The 22,507-nt window shown below is 43.1% G+C and overlaps 1 protein-coding gene and 1 long non-coding RNA gene across 4 annotated transcripts in view; one reads left to right on the plus strand and one right to left on the minus strand.

Annotated features, from left to right (window-relative positions):
• Positions 1 to 11,842, minus strand: part of SEMA6A (semaphorin 6A) — a 118,939-nt gene extending 107,097 nt beyond the window's left edge. For all 3 annotated transcript variants that reach the window (XM_059873868.1, XM_059873867.1, XM_059873866.1), the window contains exon 1: positions 11,190 to 11,842. The gene's annotated coding sequence lies outside the window, so the exon portion shown is untranslated. The remainder of the gene's footprint in view (positions 1 to 11,189) is intronic.
• Positions 11,843 to 12,789: 947 nt separating this feature from the next.
• Positions 12,790 to 20,637, plus strand: LOC132341767 (uncharacterized). The gene is made up of 2 exons (XR_009490302.1): positions 12,790 to 13,148; positions 17,971 to 20,637. It is a non-coding gene; the product is annotated as an uncharacterized LOC132341767 (long non-coding RNA).
• Positions 20,638 to 22,507: the final 1,870 nt, after the last annotated feature.

Raw genomic sequence — 22,507 nt, forward strand, 5'->3', positions numbered from 1 at the left:
TTCTAAAAACGCAGTAGTTAAGCATCTGTGTAGATCTCACAGGTTTTGAAAAGTTGCTGAAGCTCTTTGGCTGTGACAACTATGAATTCTTTTATCTGCTTCAATCTAAAAGAGATTACTGACCATTTATAGAAAAAAAATTAAAAAGTCTAATGAATTGATTTGCTATTGAAAGTAATTCAATGAAAGTGTTCTTACACACCACTTCAGACATCAGCAGGCATGATATAGTCTACATTTTCCATCCCTTTGCAGCATTTAGTCATATCAACATGTTATCAGGAAGGACCTGGCTGAATTGCCTCTCTCATATAAACAACACTTGAGCTGCTTGTTATTTCTTAGGGGTTTTTTTGTGGAGTTTTTTTGGGTTTTCTTTTTCTTTTTTTTTTGGCAAATGATGCTATTGCCAGGATTTCAGCTATGCAAGAGAGATTATGACAAAGATGAACACAAACAAAAACAAATAGTTACAACTGTAAAAGGCACATTGAAAAGGAAATAAAATTCATGTGTCAGAGAACTTCCTCCATTCCAGTACAAGTTGCCTTATATTTTCAAAGTCTTTCTCTGATAGTCACTTTAACACATGTATGTAGTACTCTCAATAATGTTTTGACAAATCAAAACTGCATTTTTCTCACGATCATCCAGTCACCAGCCTTCATCCCACACCTTCAGGCCATTTGCTCAATGTTGGCCAAATTTGCCTTTTTGGACTACATGTGTTGTTGAACGAGAACAGGATCTCTCTTTTTTATTTTTATTATCTTGGGAAAGGAAGTGTTCTGGCAGCATGTCTAGGTCTTACACATAGAACAGGATAAAGCAAAAAAGACGACACCACCCTGAAATATACGCATCTCATGATATAATTAATCAGTTTCTGAACATGATGAACTTCCCTACAACAGTATTAAAAGGAAACACCTTGCAGATAATAATGAAAAAGTGCAGTAGCTCATGCAAAAATCTTTCCTTTTCCCAGAGCAGATCTTTAAGGATTTAGTTGTTAATTTCTTTTTAAAGAACAACAAACTCCTATTCCAAATCAAGAACAATTTCACTAGATGGAAAAAAAGAAAATCATCCTAAAGCATTGCTACTTTAAAGTTTGTCTTCTTAATTCTCCATAAAACCTCATATAACCCTCCACTTGAATTTCTTACCAAAAACAAACAAAAAAATCCAACCAAACCAAACCCCAAAACAAAAATTCTGAACAACGTATTTCTAGAAAACAAAGTTCAACGGCAGGGACACAGTACTTACAAGATATGTTACATAACCATCCTCACATAACAGAGTACAGGAAATTTAAAAAAAATAAATTTAACTGTGATCATTTCTGATTTAATATGGTTTGGATCAGTAAGTTGTAATTGCAAAAGCTGTGCATTTGTAATTAATGAGTACAAATTATTCAGAAGCGGAATGGGTTGAATGCCATTAGAAGTTTATACACATAGTACCAAGTTCTGTTCATACAGAGAATGTAATTCAAAAGTTGATTTTAATGCATGATGCCCCTCTTTCATTAGAGAGCTCTGATGAAAAGTCAGTAATATAAAGACTGTGACCTGAAGTTCAAGATTGCAGTTGAACAGCCTCTAATCCCCTCTATATAATAAAAAAGGCATTTTTGACTCAAATACGAGGTTGCATTTAGCCATGCTCATGGCATGAAGTACCACTCAAGAAAGATAATCCTGCGGGACTCTTGCCCGCGGGCAACAGACACCAGGCTGTGCCCCACGTGTGCAGCATCTGTCGGAAAAGGCGTGTCATCCCTTCCTTTTCCTTGCCGTGGTGTTTTGAGACAGAATTCCCACACAAACCCAGGCATGCGGGCCAGGGCTTCAGCTGCTCTCCAATCATTCCTCCCCATCCACCCTCTCCAAAGGACCGCTGGGATGGGCGCGCTCCGCCTGCACCTGCTACCAGGCACCGGGGAGCTTTGAGGCTGAACAGGGAGGTTGTTCCTCCTCTCCTCTGTTTGCCCATGAGCACACAGCCCAAGACAAGCACCAGCCTTCCAGGAACATTCAGGTAGTAAGATGCTATTGAGCGTATACAAGATCTGCAAAGCAAATGCTGTGACATAGCTTAAAAGACACAAACACAACAATTACTTTCACAGGAATTATTGTTTTCTTTCCTTGATAAGATTAGTACATTTGATGCTAAAATTCAGCTGTTTGGGGATGCAGAAGTACATTTATTATGAACCATAAGCAAACTAAAAGAAAAACACTCCCAGGGAAATGGCTGAGCCACCAACTCAGGTACTTAAAAGATACACAGTGGTATATAAAAGATGTGTAGATGTAGGCTTTAGGTACATGGTTTAGTGGTAGATTCAGCAGTGTTAGATAAAGGGTTGGACTCCATGATCTTCAAGGACCTTTCCAACCTAAATAATTCTATAGTTTTGCGCTGAACTCTAAATGGTGTAAGGGCTTGTTGATAAGTGCTGAGTAGAAATACATTTTAACCCTCCAACAGACTGGCTCTTTATACTGAGTATTGACTTATCCCTCACTTCTCTGTTTCTTGAATGCAAAAAATAAATTGCAAGGGAAAAAAAAAAAACCAAACCACCAGTGTTAAAGAAGGTACAAATGTTCCTTACAGAACTGCTTAAGTTAATTTCTATGCAAGGGGATCCTATACCTAAACTGAAATGAAATGGAATATAAAAAATTCTGAGGAAAAGAAGCACAACAGAATTTGTACATCTACAGTTTTTGACCCAAGATATTTCCTCACTGTTACAATTGCTACCTCCCTTTCAAAGGGAAATAAAAAAGGATGGAGGCATATTATTCTGTCAGTCTAATAGACACATGCACATTCTGAGTTTACCAGGAAAAAGACTGGGATTAATTTTACGCAAAATATGCATATTCAACACAGATCCAGAAGATTATAAACCAGAAGGTTCCATATTACGTGAAAGTATAAAATTCCAAATACCGATTTTGTGTGCATCAACCAACAAATGAAACTGAAATTTATGTCAAATTTTTGGACTTCATTTGTTCAATTTGTAGGGCTCCTGAGGATTACATAAAACAGGCACATGTTCTCAATCTGCTTGTTGATCTCACTTGAAAAATTGACTAGACTGGGTTGTAAGGTCCCAAGCTGAAGATTTAGAACTAATCTTTTAGTGCAAACTAACCATATGAAAGCAAAAGAGTTGCTGTTTTCCTGATTAATTCAAGTTATACAGAATTTTTTAATCTCGACTGTACATAGTTTTGATATTACACTTTGATTTGATTAGTCAAGACTGGTTTTTTTGTTGTTGTAAATAGAAGATACTTAGCAAGTTCCTCTGTGCTAGACTCAAATTGCTTCATTAGAACTGGAGGGATATCACATCATTCTGGAGACACTAAAATGCAGACTATCTGGTCAAGCATGTGGCTTACTATTGATCACACAGAAGTGATGAAGACTTTTTCTCGATGGGAAAATAACTATTATTTGCTTACTGAAATATGCTTTTGCATCATTTTATATTATGCATAACAGACAAATCAATTGATAGCAAACACTACATTGGCAAGTCAGTCTTTCAGCTACTTTCCTGTTAGACGTATTTACTACTTTACCATTTTTCTCACTCATCAAAAAAGCTATTTCTAACATCTCACTGCTCTATATTTCTGAAACTATGTATGTTTTAATGCTGCGTTTATGAACAAATATTGAAACATCATTGAAAAAATACTGCCAGTGCCAACACAGCACTGAAAGAGCTTTAGTTCTGTCTGAAAAAAGTTAATTTCCTCTTTTCTGTTTGGTAATGCAAGCTGCTCTGCAGCTAACAAAAAGGTTCTTATTGTCTTATTAAATTTAAAGTAGCAATAAACATTAACTCCATCTCAAACATGGTATCATACTGCATGTAGCTACGTTAAAAGGGAATGTAAAAGAAATTACCTGGATTGCTTAGGAAACCCTAAATGCCCTAATTTACCCAACCATTTATCAGAAAAACTAATTAAAAGCCTTTTTTGCTCTTGTAATGGATAAACATAGCCATTAGTCTCTGAAGTGTTTGATTTTACCAGCAAGACAAAACAAAAAGCAAATCTTGGGAGCAAAGATCAGCTGGACATTCACATAACAAGGTCCAGAGAGACATATCCAGAAGTTTCCGCTTTTAATCCAACTCTGAATAATGTTGGATGCTGTTCTCTTGATCCTTCCGAGCTCTTCTGCTGCCAAAATAACTGCAAGGCTTGCAAGTCCGAATGTATCGTCAGCCTTTCCCAAGGCACCCCAACACTATCTGAGGCACTGAAACTATGGCAACCGAATAAGAAAGCAGCTTCCATGATTAATAGATGAAGATCCCAGCGACAGTGCCTTGCTAGGCCATAACTCAGGAATGCAGTAGGAATTAGCATAGAATCCATCTCAATCTACCAATAAAAAGTAGATTTTGAAAGGCATCAACAAAACCACAGTTTTTGCTGCAGAAAAACAAGAAAAACCCACAAAAAAACCCCAAACAACCCCCCCCCCCCATGAAACTATAAACTGTTCAAAATCTCATTAACATTTCAATGAATGGCTGCCTCAAGAGCAAGTAATGGATAAATGTTCATGAACAATGGTGAAGGAAGCAATATATGAAATTTTCTCTTCAAGTATAAAAGCCATACGAAGAATACTCAATATATAGAACATCCAAGAGAAGCTGAGCAGCCATAGATAGGAAAGTAGAAATAATGTTTGCTGCAGTAAAGAATATATTTGGATGCAGTTTTTCCCATTGTGTTGGGAATTGCTGTGGGAGAGTATTTTTTCCATCTGCTGAACTGGAACGCCTGACCATACCTATTATATACTCTTCACATTTTTACTGTTAGAAGGTCCCTGGGTCTATCAGGGTCATTACAAAATCAATGACAGTTAGGAATACCTTTTCTTTCTCAGCACATAATGAAACTTCTGCTATTATCACCAGTAGAGTAGTCTTCATCCAACTAGATATTCTCAGACTGACATGAAAGGGCACAACAAAACTATTGGGGTTTTTTTTCCACTTTTATAATCTCTAAGTTTTCACTAAAGACAACAGGTTACAGAAATCACAAAAACACAGGAATGCTTTTCTTTTTTTGTCTGCTTCATGGAAAGGGTGTAATGCTGCAGCCAAGGCATGGCTGTACCTGGGAAGGATGAGGGAGATGCTGCCAAAGGCTTCCCATCCTGAGGACAGAGCCCATGCTGCCCTGTCAGAGTGGTGCAGCAATGCTGTGCACCTGCCCCCGAAACTCTTTCACTTCAGAACCGAAGGCATATTGCAAAAGTGCACTGCTATGGAAAGTTCCTCAGTAGCAGTTTTGTCAGTAGCTAAAAAAAAACCCCAAACAAACCAAAAACCTGCCACTAGCAAAAATGGCATGGAGTAGTCCATGATACATGAATTTCAAGTATGTTATATAAATACTTTACATAGAAGCGCCTATTATTAACAATATTTTTAAAGGAAAGGTCATCACTGAATGTAGTGAATTTACCATATGTCTTCACTCTCAAGATACAGCAACTGGCAGTTCTGTTAATAGCTGGTTTATCTGCTTTATTTTACATCTCTATTTCAGCTACTAAAGAAACACTCTGGGGCTTGGGGAAAAATTTCTTTCATACAAAAATGACTCTGTATTCACATCAAGCATTATTATGGCCCTCCTTTGGGCTGATAAATAACAACAGCTCTATACTACATGACTTCATGAGATTTTGCAGCAAATTACAGGAGAATTCATCCAGGGTTTTTCTCATCTTCTTCTTCCTTTTCCAAAAGCTCTTTTTTGTTGTTGCTGTTGTTGGGTTTTTATGTTTGTTTTCTCTTTTTAAGTGAATTCTACTTTTTTTTTTAATTAAACTATAGTGAGAATTGAACTTTAGATTTCAAAGGTCATAAACCTGGTATCCTCATTTATGCTCATCTAGTGCATGAAAGCTGAGAACATTATTATTTTACGGGGGGAAGCATGGATCTCTTATCCCCTTCCCTGTTTCCAGCAATAGCAACCTTTATAAGAAATGCCAAAAACTGCAAAAGTTTCTGTGTAAGCCTCTCCTTCAAAGAACCCCTCCTAAGACTTTCAGAACACCCTAATTTTGTACTTATTTTCTATTTTTTCTCTCCCTCCATTCCCATGCCACATTTAATTCTGAATCCTTTCACATCTTTCAGAGGCTGGAACAAAATAGGCAAATGAGAAGCTTGGGAACTCCACAAGACACAGAGGAGCTGCAATACCTAAAATTATAACACAGTAGGTGGCACTCTTCCCTTTAAAACCTAAAGCTATGCCTTGGGCATGTGCTGCCATATTGACATGCTGCAATCAAGATTCAAAAACCAAAGCTACCCTCACCATGGATAATTAGAGATCTCTTAACACTACAGAAACATAAACACTCAATTATTTCCATGGCCATGGGTAACACAGCACATAAAGAAAGTAGAGGTATACAAACTCTGCTCTGCCAGGTTTGTGCTTGGGGTAGTCCACTTTCACCTTCACAGACCCCATGCACATTTAAGCCATTCCTTACTCAGAGGATTGGTGCAACAGGCCAAAAATGAAGATATTCCTTTAGAGATCTGTCAGGCTCAGGTCCAGGCTCTCCCCCAGCTGATTACTTCTGTGTTAGAACGCTGGTCATGGATACTGTATGCTGTTGATCAGCAGTCAGACTCTGTGCTACAGACTTTATCTTGCTGTCAAAATGTCTTGCCCACCTAAGAACAATCCTGACACACAGAATTTATGAATATAAAATTCTCAAATGGTCACCAGTAAAAAGCATTGCTTATCACTCTTATTTTTCTGTTGCCCGGTCAAACAAATTTTTCACAATTTGTTGGATGTGACTTGCTCCATGACACACAGATCTGGGTCTGACTTAGAACATTAAGGATCAGTCCAGACCAAATGTACTCAGAGGAGAGCTTCAGGTCCTTATCAAGTATTGATTCCCAGCAGAGAACATTTTTTTCAGTTTGTAGCTTAAACGCACAAAAAAGTCCACATTTAAGTAATATTTCAGCAACTGTGTTTACTCTTAGAAAATTACTCCAGCAGGCAAGGCTTTCCTGGGTCAGCAAAGCTTACTTGGGTGAATGAGACTGCAAAAGGTGAGGGCTAAAGATTTACTTCATCAATAAATGAATAGTAGCAGGTCAAATACTGCAGCATCTGTATCAAATTAGGATAGTGAAAACTTCTCGTTTAGTAGAGTTCAACTTCTCTAGCATATGCTGCATCTAATATAATTTCAATGTTGTTTTCCAGAATTTCAGGATTTACTGGCTTGTTTGTTTTCAGCATTCTGCTACGGCATATGGGAATCAGGTACTATACACAAAACATTTGTTTCAGTAGTATAACAATGTGTTCTTACAAAGAAGCTGGATGTGAGACATGTATTAGCTCAGGTCAATTTAATCCTAAAACATTTTATGTCTCCCCTGCTGTAAACCATGTGAGCTCCTTTCATGTGTATTTATGTATGGCTCTTCAAAACAAGATGACAAATTTCCCCTTCCCTTCACAAAACATGCACAAGCAAGTTCACAATCACCTACTTCCTTTCTAATGCAAACAGCTCTAGTCTGGATTTTTCACAGGTCATTAATGTGATCTCTGTCCTTCCCTTTTTCTCTTATTTTTTTTTTTTAATTCCTTTCAAAAATTTAATGAAGGCAACTCGTCATTCTTAGCCCGATCCACCTCCTTCTCCAGTCTTAAACAGCAGTCACTGCAATCTTTTATTTGCAAACATGAAGAAGGGACTACGGCTAATACTCACTTTCATCTTCAAACAGCTAGAAATGTTAACTAGCCATCTTCCTCATAGATGCCAGTGTCCAATTACTTTTTCGTTCAAGTAGTATGAGTTCAGTTGATAAGGCTGGTTTGCCATTAAGCAAGAATATACAGCTTTCAAGTAGACTAATTGAGAACACACATCTGTGACTGCCTAGTTTGTAGTCTCTGAAAGCATTCACCTGTGCTTCGAGCCTTTGGTGCCTAGTACATGAAAAGCAAATGTTCCAAATATACATTACAGTATTACTTACTATTTTAAATTTTGTCTAGCATTTAGGCAGAAATCTCATCTGGGCATGCTGCTCCTGAGCTCAACTTCCATGAATGCCAGAGATTTTCTCCAGTGAAGAGTAGTGGAGAACAGAAATCAACTTTTTAATGCATATGAAATTATTTGGCTTTAAAGAGAGTCAGTTCTCTCTGTCTTGTAACTTATGAGAAGCTACCATATTAAGACCAGGCTCCTATTAGATAAAAGGATACCCTAGACAGTGAAACACTGTGGCAACTCTACTTCTTTAATAGTGACAAACCTTCCCGATCCTACTGTATCACGTACTTGCTTTCAACCATGTTCAAAGCAACTCCATGAAGAAAGAGATTTGTTGGAATAGACCAACAGAATTTCCTCACAATACAGGAGAACAGCCTCATTTTTAAAAAAAAATTAAATAATGAAAATAAAAAAAGAGACACTAAACACAGCAAGATAATTTTGTGTTTCTAATCTGAAAAAAATGGCAGAGGAGACCCTGAGCATGATAACAGCTGCATAAATCTTACCATGAAAGAAAGCTACAAAATATCAATGAATTTTGAGAATTGAATTTTGAATCAAAAGAGCCTGACTGCACTGGACTTTGTCATACTGATGTCAAAGGATTTAATAACCAAGATTACTTGGATGAGAATGGTTTACAGGATTACACTTAAATTAAATGAATGCACACCAAAAGCATGAATTAATTGTTGCAAAGACAGTGGGGGAAATCACACCTTTAGCTACTATCTTTGAGGTCAAGTTAGTAATTTTATCTCTGTTGCTGGATGATACAAAACAAGTTAGAAGAATCTATGTCAAATAATAAGCAACTTCGTGCAGCTCTGTGACAGAAAATGGTTGTGGACACTTAGCACTTCGTTATTTACAACACCTGCATGCTGTGTGTGCACCTTTAGAAAACGAAGCATTCACCTTGCTTGCAGCGCCAGGAATTAGTATGTTTTACAGTCCATCACAGACCTAACTAAAGCCTTTATTTTCTGCTGTTAAATCAGTGAAATAATTTTCTGCAGCAGCTAAACATCCGTGCTGCACAGACGCTGGCACAAACGTGCCTGTTTGCAAACTTCAAAAGCAGCAATTATCTCGGGAGAGGAACAGGAGAACAAATTATCTCCTGAACAAGCGGCCAAGGCTAGAAAAGGACAGAGCCATTGCCTAAGGGAAACCCAGCAGTTACTGCCTTGCGACTCACCCTGGGATGAGCCAGGCAGGACAGAGGCGGTGGCGACAGGCAGAAGGGCATCCCCACTGCAACTGACCGGGCTGCAGCCTCAGCCTCAGCCCCGCTCCCCCGCCAGCCCTCTATCCGCACGTCGTCCGGTCCACCCCCGGGAACGCCTCCCTTGGACAGCCAGGCAGTCAGGCACGGAGAAAGGGGCGGTGGGACGGCCGAGCCCTCGCAAGAAGCAGGTACTTTCCTCACGCGTGATGGAGACCCAAACTTTCCACCGCCTTCCCTGCGGAGCGAGGGGCGGTGCTGACCCTCGGCCGCCCCAGGGGCTGCCCGAGCCCCCGCCGCCGCCCCCCGTGCCTCGGCGCCGTGTCGCCAGCGCACCGCAAACGGAGGCACGGGAGCCTTCTCTGTCCGTGCAGATAAGGGGACAGGGTGTGTGCGTGCAGGGTGAAATCCCTTCCCTGCTTAGCATCCCTTCCGCTCAGCATCATCCTGTTCCATGCTCAGCATTCTTTCCTCACCTCAGCATCATGCTGCCCCCTCCCCGGCATTCCTCCCAACCTCAGCATCCGCGGCGCGAAGGAGCACCGCTCCCGCTCCCCGCCCGGCGTCCCCGCGCCCCGCCGCCAGTCCCAGCGGTCCGCCGCGGCGTGGGGCGTTTGCGGGGCTCCGCGTCGCCAGCCTGCAGCCCCTCCTGGAGGGCCAGCCCTGTTACTCGCCATTAAAAAAACTTTCTCTTTTCCGCCGTTTCTCCCATTTGGGCCCGAGCCCGAGGGCGGAGAGGGGCTGAAGGAGCGGCAGGGCGAATGCTGAGCGAAGGGAGAAGAGTTGCGCTGCCTTGCACGGCTTCCCGCCCGCAGGGCGGCCACGGAGGGGTCTGGCCTTGGCCAGCCCATCTGCCTGCGCTCCCCGGCCAAGGAAAAGCGGCTCGGCAGTGCCGCCGGCCCGATGGAGAGAGGCTTGAGGCGCCCGGCAGAAAGGGGCGGGGAGCATCCCTACCCCAGAGCCACCCTTCGCGGGGCTGAGGGAGGGCAGCCGGCAGCCCACCTTCACCGGGGCCAGGGCGTAGGGGAAGGCGGTCACTGCCCATGGGGAGCGGGCGGGGAGGTGAGCCGGCGGCCCCAGCCCACGATCGCGAACAAAGCCCGCGGCTGCGCCTAGGGCTGCTCCGCGGAAGAAGTTGCCTCGATTCCCGGCCACTTCCCCCAAAAAGCAGCGCCAGCCTCGGAAAAAAACCAATAAAGGAATACATCGGCCGCGACCCAGCTGCACCGCGGGAACGCCAGAGACGGCGGGGTTACGCCTCTACACGGAGCGCACACATAGTTGTTGTAACAAAGACCCCACCACCCAACCCCACACGATGCCCGGAGGCCCCGGGGTACGCGCCCGGCGGCCTCGGCGGCGGCCCTGGCGGCGGCGTCCCGCGGCCGCCCAGCTCCCCACGGTGCCCCGGCGGGCGCGACCCCCTGCCAGTAAGGGCTCGGGGATGGGAGGCGAGGAGCCCCAGCCCAGCGCATGCCAGCCGCGCCAAGGGCTAGGGGAGGGAGAATAACATGTTAGGCAATTTTTTTGGGGGGGGGGGGGAAGGGAACAAAAATATGGGGGGCAAATATAAAAGGGAAAAACAGATGAAGCCACGAGATGCCGGGAAAGTGACAACAGCAAGCGCAGCGTGTACACTTGCGGGCGGCTCTCCTCCTCCCTAGGCGCTGCAAACGATGTCGAGACAGAAGGCAGAAGCAGCCCGCCTCTAAGCACACACCACCCTCGCTCCTTCCGAGCCGGCCGGGCGATCCGTGAGCCTCCCCTTCCGAGCAATCCCAAAACATAAGATAGGGGTACGGACAGGGGGGTACTGTACCTTTTCGGTGCATGTATCTGGGCAGCTAGAGGACAACTAGCTGATGTAGTGTCCCATTTAGTAATCCATTTTAGGGGATCTCTCTGGGAAACTGGAGCCACTCTCTCCTTTGCAATCCTTTGTCATTACTACATGTGTGCTTCCCGGGGGATGGTATATTTAATATTTCTACTTTCTGAATTGCAAACGCAATTTGTTCATTTCCAATGATGGACGAAGAGGGGAGTGATCAGAGAGAAGAATTAAAAAAAAAAAAAAGAAAAAAGAAAAAAATAAAAGCGTTAGCAACTCCTCTCCAGACCCAAATTCCACTACGGTTCCACTTCAGTAAGTCCCCTTCAGTCGAGCCTCGGGAGGTAAGTCATTTCGGGGTCTCCTGGTCCCTCTCTACCAAAAGTGCTCCCGGTGTGACGGCTGCTTCAGGAAAACTCCGAGGCTGGAGGTACTCGCTGTGCCACGGCAGGAAAGCGTAGTCGCTGCTCGCCTCGAGCTGCCGGGCATCGGACTGTGCGCGGCGAGGACGTGGGAGCCGCTGTCTCTCTCCCTCTCCCTGTCTCCCGCCGCTGCCGCTCCGTCTCCCGCCGCCCTCCCGCTGTCCCCGGGACGCGGCTCCGCCGGCGGAGGCGGAGACAAAGCCCGGACTGGAGCGCGGCGGACGGGCGGGCGCGCCCCGCGCCCCGCCCCGCCCCGCCCCTCCCGCCGCCACGGGCGGGGCACGCGCGCGGCCGCCCCGCCCCGCCCCGCGGGGGACGGGGCCGGGGGCGGGGCGGCGTGGCGGCGGCGCCGGGCGAGGCGTGAGGGTCTCCGGCAGCGAGGAGTGGGGCGGCCGTGCGTCGTTCTGGGGTTCGGTGTGGGCGCGCTGCTGCTAGCGACACTTTGGGGCTGGTGCCGAGCGTCACCGGGCTTAGGTGGAGCTGGTGTCTGCGGAAGGGACTCGCCGCCCCCGGCCCTCGCCCGTCTTTTCGGGGCTGTCGCCGCCTCCAACCATCACGGTCGTTCCGCGCCGGCAAGGCGCGGAGAGGCGGCGAGGGGCGGGGAGACGCCCGCAGCAGCGGCGAGAGCACGGGGCGGGATAGGGGCAGCCGGGTGCAGCCTCCCGAAGGACTCGCTGCTTCTCCGCGGGATCTGCGGCTGTTGCGGAGCCCGGGGCGGCAGCGAGGCCCCGCGCGCGGGGCCGGGGCGGGCCGTACTCTCTTGGGCGCATACCCGCGTCCCCCGGGGGAAAGCGGCGATGGGGGCAGCTGGCGGCTGGCCGTCCGCCTGTCGCCTTTTCCCCCTTCCCACCGTCTCAGTCCTGCCTCGGTGGTCGCTGGCTGCCCTAATCCCTGTCTCGGAGCCGATCCAGCCCGGAGCAGGAGCAAGCGGCGCTAATACACTAATCCCCTTCTCCAGTCCCTGCGCCGAGGCCCCCCGCCGCTGCCGCCGGCGGTAATCCTCCCGGCCCGGCCGCGGGGCGGTGCGGGGGCTGCGCTGGGCACCGCTCTCCGCCCGCCGCGAAGGGGCCCCGCCGCTGCGCTCCCGGGACGGCGTCCCCGCGGCGGGAGGCGCGGAGGCTCCGCCGCGACAGCAGACCCGGCCGGGGCGCTCGGCCCCTGCCTGCGGGCGTCCCGCCGGGGACCTGAGCCGCCGGCCCCCGGTTCCGGCCCTCCGCGCTCTCATGCTTCCTGCTCTTCCCGGCCCCCACTCCTCCCGCGCCCCGGGAGGATGCTCTGACCTCTCAGAGCATCAGGGCTCGGACGGACCGGCTGCGGGAGCGGGCTACGCTGTAAATCCTGCAAAATAGCTCAAAGTCAATGAGGTGAAAATCCCTGTGCTTGTTTACTCGACGGCGGCATGTGATTCCTCATGAGTTTTAACAGTGATTTCCACCCTCTAGGTCTCACCGGAGTTAAGGCTGCGAGGAGAGCCTGTAGTTGTTTCAGCGTAAAGGTATCTTGTTTCCAGGAGATTCATTTACAGGTGCAATTGCTTTAACATGATTTATACATTCCCCCCCCCCCCCAACCAGATAAGTGAAAGGACAGAGTTCAACTAGGAGGATTGCTGTCAGGTCATGAAGTATGGCATTAAAATTAAAAGAATTACTTATTTATGACAGCTGTTTTTTTCTGCCTTTTATTTTCAGATAATGAAAGGACTGTAAGACATTGGTTTGGGATCTGTATTTGATTTGGGTCTAAAATTAACCACACATCCATTCAATTTCTAGTTGTTAGATTACAAGGGAAAACATTCATCTGTATCAAGACACAGTTTCTTCTTTCCTTTCTGACAATTTAAACTGAATGTATACTTAGGGTAATTTTATGACGAAAGGAACCAAGACCTAATATATATTTTCTTTCTTTCCCTGAAAATCTAAAACAGAAGTAAGTTCTGCACCAAACAGGGTTATTGCTGGAGACAGATAAATTTTAGTGAAACAAACTTCTTCTAGATCTGAAAGCGATTAGACAAACTCAACTGGTACAAATAATTTCTGGGTACCCAAGTATGTGTCAGGGGGGTAAACCAGATGAATGTACCTTGATTTGCCAAGACCCCTAACCCCATTTCCACAAAGAGGCCCTTGATCATATCATGGTACTTCTTCCTCTGTCAGGAAATGAGAACAGAGACTGAACATAGTCAGGACTTGTGGGGAGTACCCATTTCACAATAGCTAAGGCTGACATTTGATCATTATATTAAGTTCAATCACTATATACATTTTGAGGTGTTCAAAACTGCCACCAACTTTGTTGTGGGTTTGAACTGGAAGCAGATATAGGTTTGGTCTTTACTATGTGCTTCAGCTACTTCACAAGAATTTTCGCAATACTGAATGGTTTATTTTACCATTGCATTTCTTTACTAATCAGAAAAGGCTCTCTGACAGAGAATATTTTCCCCTCCTATATTTAGGCTTTTGAAAAGTACATATTTGTATACAATTAAAGTTCTGGAAGAAGCAACACTAAAAACATCCTGTTTTCCAGATAGCAGTACTAGCTAAGGCATCAGTTACTAGAAGTTTTATATTCTGGTTTTATTTACAAAATTGTTTTTCATTCATCCATTTTCCCCCCGTCTTTACCTTCCGAGCCTTTGTTGCCTAACTTCAGTCAAATCATGCACTGTAGCCATTTTTCATTTAGCCCGTCTGCCAAAATGATACCCAGGTCTTCTGTCCTTCATTACCTCTTGGTTTGCTCTACAAACTCTTAAGTGTCTTCCTGGCTTGAAATCCCACCCTCATTTTTACCTGACTCTCTGTTCCCTTTCTCACTCAATACTCAATCCAATGAACTATTCTTCTCGTCTTTTCTCTCTCACCAAGCTTTTTAGTCTGTTTTTGTGGAACTTTAATGTCAATCTCAATTCTTCATGCTGTCAGATTTTTTGAAAACAGAGACACAACCTTACTTGTTTTGCCTAGACTAGTTAACAATTGTGGGCTACTCACATGGGCTTGGGGAAGGGAATTATTACTCTTATTGATGGGAAAAGACATATTTTTTTTTCACTGTCTGCTTTTTGGCAGCTGCAGGGGTAGAGTGCAGTGGGTTTTCCAGTCAGGAATTCTTGGTGAGGTCTCCATGGAGCTGTGCATTTTAAAATCCTGATCTGAACAATTCACACAGGCTACAGAGAACTTCTCCAACTCCTTCCAACCCCTCTGCAAAGTAGGTCATTACCAAAAATTTAACTTTAGTTTGTGTGAAAATGTTATCTCTACTCCTCCTTAATCACATGTGAAATATGTTTGTGAGACAGCTGGCCTGTATGGAAGAAGGGCATTTGTATCTCCTTGGCTCACAGCAGCTGCCTCTTTCAGTTGGGCTGTGCAAAGTTCAATGCTAATTTGTGTGCTAAGCCCCACATTGTATAATACATATTTTCTACTGCACTTCTGCTGGATCTTCGCAGATCCATATGATTGTTAGATACAGCACTCAGGAGCTGGGATACTGCAGGGGTGCCATGGCACCTTGTTGAGCTCATCCCCATTCACTGCCTTCCTATACCAGAACATTCAACACATATGCAATATATGCAATATTCCCCGATTCCAGTTGTTTCTATTAGATTCAGTTCAGCCGCTTCTTGCCACTATTTCAAAAGGTCAAAATGCAGCAGAGTTTTACATTGTCAAGAAACAACACAAATGGCAGAGCTGGGGACTTTGACAGCTGTCTGGGAGATACAAAGGGATTTTGCCCCAAAGAGGGTATGAGATAGTTTTGATGTCCACCAGGGCCTTAAAGGCTGTAATCTTAGGAGGGCTTGTACTCCTTTTTCCTCTTTCCTACTTGGGCATCAGCATCAGATGAGATGCTTTTGCCCGTGGAGATATGTTTCACCACAAATATAAACAAAATGTTGAGTGCAGGCACATCTTAATATAAAATAAGTGTTGACTTCTTTAATCTTATAGCAATACTGAAATCTCATCAAACTGCAAATATGATTTGTGTCAAGACAAGATTATTGAATGCCTGGCAAAGTAATTACTCCTACACAGAGAAAAATAAGATCTTTCTTTTAACCACTTCAGGGAAATTCATCAAACTCAGCTGTTCTCTGAAAATGTGGTTGAAAGTGGGGAGATTTTTTATCAGCTTGTAGCTGTGTTTAGTGCAACTAAAGGAAACAAGACTTTTAAAAATCAGCAGAGACCCAGTTCTCAGCCTCTTAGTGTAAAGTGGCAATAGGTCTTTTGCCCAATTAACTCATGCAGAGTGGGGCTCATAGTTTAAAGGTATGAATGCTAGACATTTTACAGCTCTTTCTGAACATGTAAAATGAGGTGAGATTAAAAATAATGAGTTTCCGCCATGGACATGATTTTTACTGGTTGGTGAATCCTTGCAAAATTCATTCTGTAAATAAGGACCTTACCAGAAATGCTACATTTTTAGATTCCTGGATGGCATATATGGATTTGCTTCTCTTAAACACTTTCTTCAGACATCTTCCGAGTGGATACTCAGATGACTATAGGTTGACATGGGATGTGCTCAACAAGAAGCACCCAGAGTATTCAAAGTTCAGCAAAGTAGTTTGTAATACTCGCTGGAAACACCAGTGAAGGTTTTGCCTCTGCTGGGAACCCAGAGTGTCTCTGTGCCAGTTCTGTGCAGGTTGGTCTTTACAACTGTGGAGGATTTTGGAAAGCAAACAAGGCTGTAGAACAGATGTTTTATGCAGGAGGCTGCCCTGGTCAGCTCCCGCTGTACTGTGCCAGAAAAATCAGCAGAAATTCGTGTTGCACTGTGAGCAACATTCGCATGTCACTGTGTCATCTAGTTCCCAGAAGAGGAGAGTGTTACATGATGGTGAAATAAGCAGAGAAAACTGTGGATAGCGGCTGGACCATATGGTGAAGGGAGCGGCTCCCTGTTAAAAAAACAGAGAAAACAACTGAGCATGTAAGATCAATATGGGAAAGTGATGTAGAATTTAACAGTTGTTAAAACCAACAGAAATTTGCAGTGATTCATTATCAAATTACTCTAAACACACATGGGCCAAATCTTCCTGTTTAACATAATCTTATTAATGGTAGTGCATCCGTAACGATTTCACCTGCTAATGATTTGCTTTGTAAAATTTCACTAGGACGGGATTTTATGATAATTTTTAACTAGCCTGAAGAGCTCCACAGCAGGAATATAACTGATCTGTTGTATTCCATAGGCACTTAAGTTCAAGTCACTAGAAAAATTATTTGTTATTGAACTCTATTGGATTTTCCATAAAGGGAAACTTAATTTCTTCACACATTGGATGTTGATGATCTCACATTAGTCTCTTGTAGTTAGAGTCTCTGAGAGGAAAATTAATCAGAAACTATAGAGAGAGCATCTGAAGAGAGTTTTCAAGGAGGTTTCTTTCTCCTCAGTTTTGCAATGGGAGAAGACAGCACACTCCTCTGTTACTTCATGGTGATTTTATTTCAAGTACTGTTCCCTATGTTTTTAGTTCACACTTTCAGAAGATCCACACCCCCAGCTATTCCAATATTGTTTTTAGGTATTGCACCCTTTTTGAGTATAGTGAGGAACTGAACAGAATAAAATGTTTCTCTCAGCTGCTGTTTTTCTCTGTATGATTAAGTTTTGATGCTAACTACTGAGTTATCTGGAGAGTAAGTGAAGCTGTCTCTCTGAAAGACTCTAAAAACTTGTAGGATGTGTTTTGATTGAAAAGTTATGTTAAATTCATAGTTTTCTTTAGGTAAATCTTCAGTTCACATCAGGACTCATTTAAATAAGACTTGATTAAGAACTTAAGGAAAACAGTGAAAAGAGAGATCTACTTTTGGCTTTGCCTATGTTCTTGCAGTAGGTAAATGGGTTCAAAGTGAAACATTGCAGTGGCTCCCCAAAAAAACAATGAACATTTCACATCTGCGTGGAGTAACTAAGTGTTAAATCATCATCACTGAAAAGACAACACTGAAACAAGTGAATACTATAATAAAAATGTTTTAAGTACAATTACAGCACCAAACTGAGAGCAAACCCAATTTCAAGTAAAAAGAAGTAGTTAGTTTAGTAAATCAGAATAATTACTTTCAGTGTCTCTTCAGTGGAACTGAGCCCTTAGGAACATTCAGTAAATGGAATTGCCAGGCAATACAATATTACCAAATAGAAACTGTTAATGGTTTCAATATCGGAAATAAAGAGCCTTTATTCCATCCTCCTACCCAACACACACACACAATTAATAACATTAATGCTTATACAGCTGACTTTTTTCTCTTCTTTTTTTTTAACCCTTGAATTGATGGCAGTGGGTAGAAGAAAGGATTTGCAACTGACAAACTAAAAACAGGAAGGAGAAGGACAGAGGCAAAAAGAGGAGCCAGGACAAAATGGAAGAGTCTGGATGATGGCTCCAGCTGAGAAGATTTGTGAGTGTGCAGTGAGCAAGAAGGAAGGAAACCAGAGAGGAGTGATGGGAGAAGGAGATACGCAGAAAGAGGACCAAAGAGAATAAGAAGCAAATAATCTCTATGTGCAGCAAAATATTAGTGAGATAAAATGAAGCAATGAAAAAAGAATGGGACTGGTTAGACCTTGACCTTTGAGCAGCTGATCAAAAATTATCTTTTTAGTCAGGTTTTATCTTTCAGTCCTGAAAGATTACTGAATTCGAACAAGAAGAAATGAGAGACTGAGTATCTCTAGGTTTACACTTGCTCTTAAACAATATGAATATTTTTACATGCTAAAGGAGGAATTGATGTCAAGCACATTATGGCCTGCTAAGGGTGACTGAAAATGTGTTGAAAGACACAACAGAGTCTTTGGGAAGAAGCTGTGTCCTGCTTTATGCAGAGCAGTTTTCATCAGTGTCAGTCACTTCCTAACACAGCCTGAGTTACTTGGACCCAATTCTGCGTGGAAAAAGTGACACAGGATAACCAGGAAATAACAGTGCTCCAGGACACGGGATCAGTCTAGAAAGGCAGCAGCTTGACACTCATCATCTCTGATGGGTGGGCTGGATGGAGTTTGGCTCCTCTTGGCTCACAGCTGTGAGCAAGGTGAAATCAGCAGGTGAAAGGAAACAAGTCTCTCACATCCTCCCTGTGCACCTTCCCTCACCAAGGCTGACTTAATGTCCCTGCTCTCTCACAGAGAAGAGTGGAAATTTATTTGTCTCAAATTGAAAACATGGTGTTATAGATGAGTAATGTCATGGTCAGCTCTCACAATTAAGAGATGTATATAAAGTGTATTTATTAGTGATGTTATTGTAATATGTCCTCCCATAGTCCTCTTTCCCCTCTCCCCTATATTAGTCAGGGCATTTGGGGAGGGCCAGCTTTTTACTAGGAGGTGTGGCAAAGCAACACCTGACCTCCAATCAAGATGTAAGAAAGTAATCTCCCCCAACGGATGGCAAAGAAGGAGTTGACTGACAAAACTTTGGGAGTGGGGTTAAAAGTATAAAAGGCAGAGCATTTATTTTGTAGCAGAGTATGTGGGTACTGGTTACAAGGATGCTCAGTGCTGTAATTTTTCCTTATTAATTCCTTTGTTGTATTTTTGTTAAGGTTTAATAAACCTTTGAAATTTTAAAAGTGAGCTTCGCTTCTCAATGGGATGAACTATAAATTTGTAGCACGGTGTGGTTTTTATGGGTTACAGTGGGGAGTTGATGGGGTCTCCTGAGTGATTCTGAAATGCTGTCTAGCAGTATTATTCAGGAAAAAGAGCAATGTGTATTTTCCTTTATTTACTTAATCTGTTTTCCTAAGAGGTACTTCTAGATCTAGTTTCATTAACTGGTGTAGAAAGGGCTCTCTTCTGAATATTATTCCCTTCAGAATAATAAAGAATTCTGGAGACAGATATTTGGTAGTCTGTATTTTTCCAGATAATTATCTGAACTCTGCCAATGGTACTTGTATTCAAGAGTTTGACTCAGTAGGAAGTTGAACTGAAGCTCATGCAGGTAGGTGAGGAATTAGGTGTTAGTATGTGCAGATGCGATAGCCTCTGGCCCATCTGATGAGGATGATGAGAGGTGCAACCCCTCCCTTCCTCCCTCCTTCTAGGCTCCTGGTAGTCTGGAGTTTCCTGGTGATTGTTAGAGCTGAAAAGCATTTGCTAATGAAGCCTGCACTATTAACAGAGAACAAGGGAAGGAGAGTAGAGACTTCCTGTGTTTGCTCATTCCTGGCAATCATTACCTAGCTGCTGCTCCCAACTGTGACTCTCCCAGGTAAATCACAGCCTAGACATTCCAGTCCTGCCTAACTAGAGTTTCAGTCACTCTGCTGCCCTGATATTAGTGCAGCAAAATTGAGAGGAAGTAAGTGAAAGCCATTTGGAAGATTAGTCACTGTTTCAACATAAAGGACAAGAGACCACGCAGAAACTGACTGCTGGGGGAAGTCTGATTAACTCACCGTGAAAAGAGAGTTTCCTCTATTAGAAGATGCATATCTGATTTCGGACTCAAACCGTTGTCCTTTCTGTAAGCCGCCATACCAAACGTTTTACCTGTCTTTTAGAGCGTACTTACCAGTGCACGTGTGGAAGTTTAGTAGGTGAAGGGGAATACCTTTGAGTTGGAGAAGTACAAGACTATATATAAAGAAATGTGGAAGAAAACATCAACTTGCATGCAATAAACCACAGGCATCTTCATTTATGTGCCATGAGTAATGAAACTCCCACTAGTTGGAAAACAAATTGACTTGCTATTGCCCAGAGTATCATTTATAGCAATATTCTTGGTGACTCTTTATTTGGTCTGTCCTGAAGACAACATTGTTCCTCACTTTTGGCAAGAACTTCCTGTGGATGTTTCTTGGATTGTACTTTCAGCCTTGTGTGGAATATGCATTACTGTTCACAAAATATCAGCAGAAAACACATGTGCATTTTAATATCTACTTATGTGCTATGTCAATGACAGAAATAAAACTTGATGTTAGAGTATTAAATTTTTGCTTGGGCCTGTGTTCAACTGACATATTTAAGTTGGGTGTTCAGTTAAATAAAAATCAAAGTTTATTTATAAATGTGCTGTGTTTCATGTGGGTTAAAGTGTTTGAGGAAAAGAAGTAGACTTAGAGGAGTCTTTGGGGGTTTTGTTACTGACTTTCATGGGACCTGAGCATCACTCAAAAGACAAAATGGGTAACATTAACCAGTTAATAACCATGCCTTCCAACTCTGTGAAAACTGAAAACTAGGAAAACCATAAATGTAAAATAGAATAAAAAAGACCCCTAGACATTAAACTGTAAAGTCTGGTTCAAGTCTTGGTCTCACTTGAATCAGTGGCCAAACTGTAGCTGACTTCAGCATAGTGAGACCAATTTTCAAGTTCAGATTCTGATTTTGGTGTTGTCTTTGTGTATGTCAGATAAGATGTACAAAACCCGCCTTTCCGACAATCTACTTCATGCTAATTAAAGGAATTTATCATTCATGCCTCTTAGGAACTGTTTTCACATTGACTTTGCCTGTACTAATTGCTGTCAGGCCAGTGTCCGACACCAACAGGTAGTTGTGGGTTTTGTTTGTTTCTTCGGGTTTTTTGTTTGGTTGGTTTGGTTTGGCGTTTATGTGGTTCTTTTTCGGTTGGGCCTGTCCAGAATTTAAAAAGGCAAGACTACAGCAAAAAGTACTCCTTGGTTATGCTTAAAATTTCCACCAGAGTTATAAAACCTTGTAAGTAGAGGGCTTGTAATGAGAGTTCCACAGTGACCTTAGTGATGGTGGCAGATTATAATATGCATGTTGCTTAGAGGTCTGGTTAATGAGTGCCAGTAGGATTAGAAGATGATGAGTGTACTTTTTAAGGCTGCCATGCTGTGATAGATTTTTATCACTAAGAACAATGAAAGGTGAACAGTAATCTATGGACACTGCCTCTTTCTTTCCTCCAGAAATCAGCACCGTCTCTTATTAATTAAATTGAATACAGAACAATATAAATCTCTCCGTGCTTATTCCGCTCATTTCATACATACTAATGAGGATGAGTTTCTGAAGCTGGTGGTTGGGATCATTTATTCAGTGGTGGGAAAAATAACATCAGGATTCAGACCCCCTGCTGACTTTGCACACTGTTGTGCTAGATTTATATTGGCCTACTAATAAGTAACTGAATACATTAAATGAGACACTCATCACTGCAAGAGTTACAAGGGACTCCTTGTTTTTCTTCCTTGTGTATTCTTTGGTGAGGAGATTAGGGGAGATGGGCCCATTATGTAAGTCTCTCCTCTTGGTATTTTATCCCCCAGTTCAAAGCCCTCTTTTCCAAACAGAAACTATGCCAAAGCTCTCATCAATCATTAAAAGTCCCAGCAGTTACAAACTCACTGATTTTGATGTGAAGTGCAACAGTCCTGCTTTTTTTTCACATAAGAAAGTGAATCGCACTGTGTTTAGCAGTTCAAACTCTACATTGCACAGTATGCATGATTAGTGAAGAGAGAAAATACAGGGCATTCAGCAGCCAAAGAAATGCCTCTTTAGAGCTCCTCTTTGGGAGGAACTATAATAAAACAAGCACGCTGGGTATTCTGGTGCTGCATATGTAGCTGAAAAACAAAAAAGAAAGAGAAAAGAAAAAAAAAAAATTCAAAATCTGGTTGAGTCCTGGATATCCACATCTAGTTTTTAACCAATAGACCCAAATTCTCAGTCTTCTAAATGTAGGATGGGAAATCAGTTTGTACTGTGCTACCAAACAAGAGTTTCTGTTACAAACCTAAAATATAGCAATATGACCATGCTCTATAGGAAACGCTCTATGTTCATTTCATGAAGTTTGATAGGGAAGCATTGAGAAAACTACCA

This window comes from Haemorhous mexicanus, chromosome Z (assembly GCF_027477595.1).
Source record: "Haemorhous mexicanus isolate bHaeMex1 chromosome Z, bHaeMex1.pri, whole genome shotgun sequence".
Classification (NCBI taxonomy): Eukaryota; Metazoa; Chordata; class Aves; order Passeriformes; family Fringillidae; genus Haemorhous; species Haemorhous mexicanus.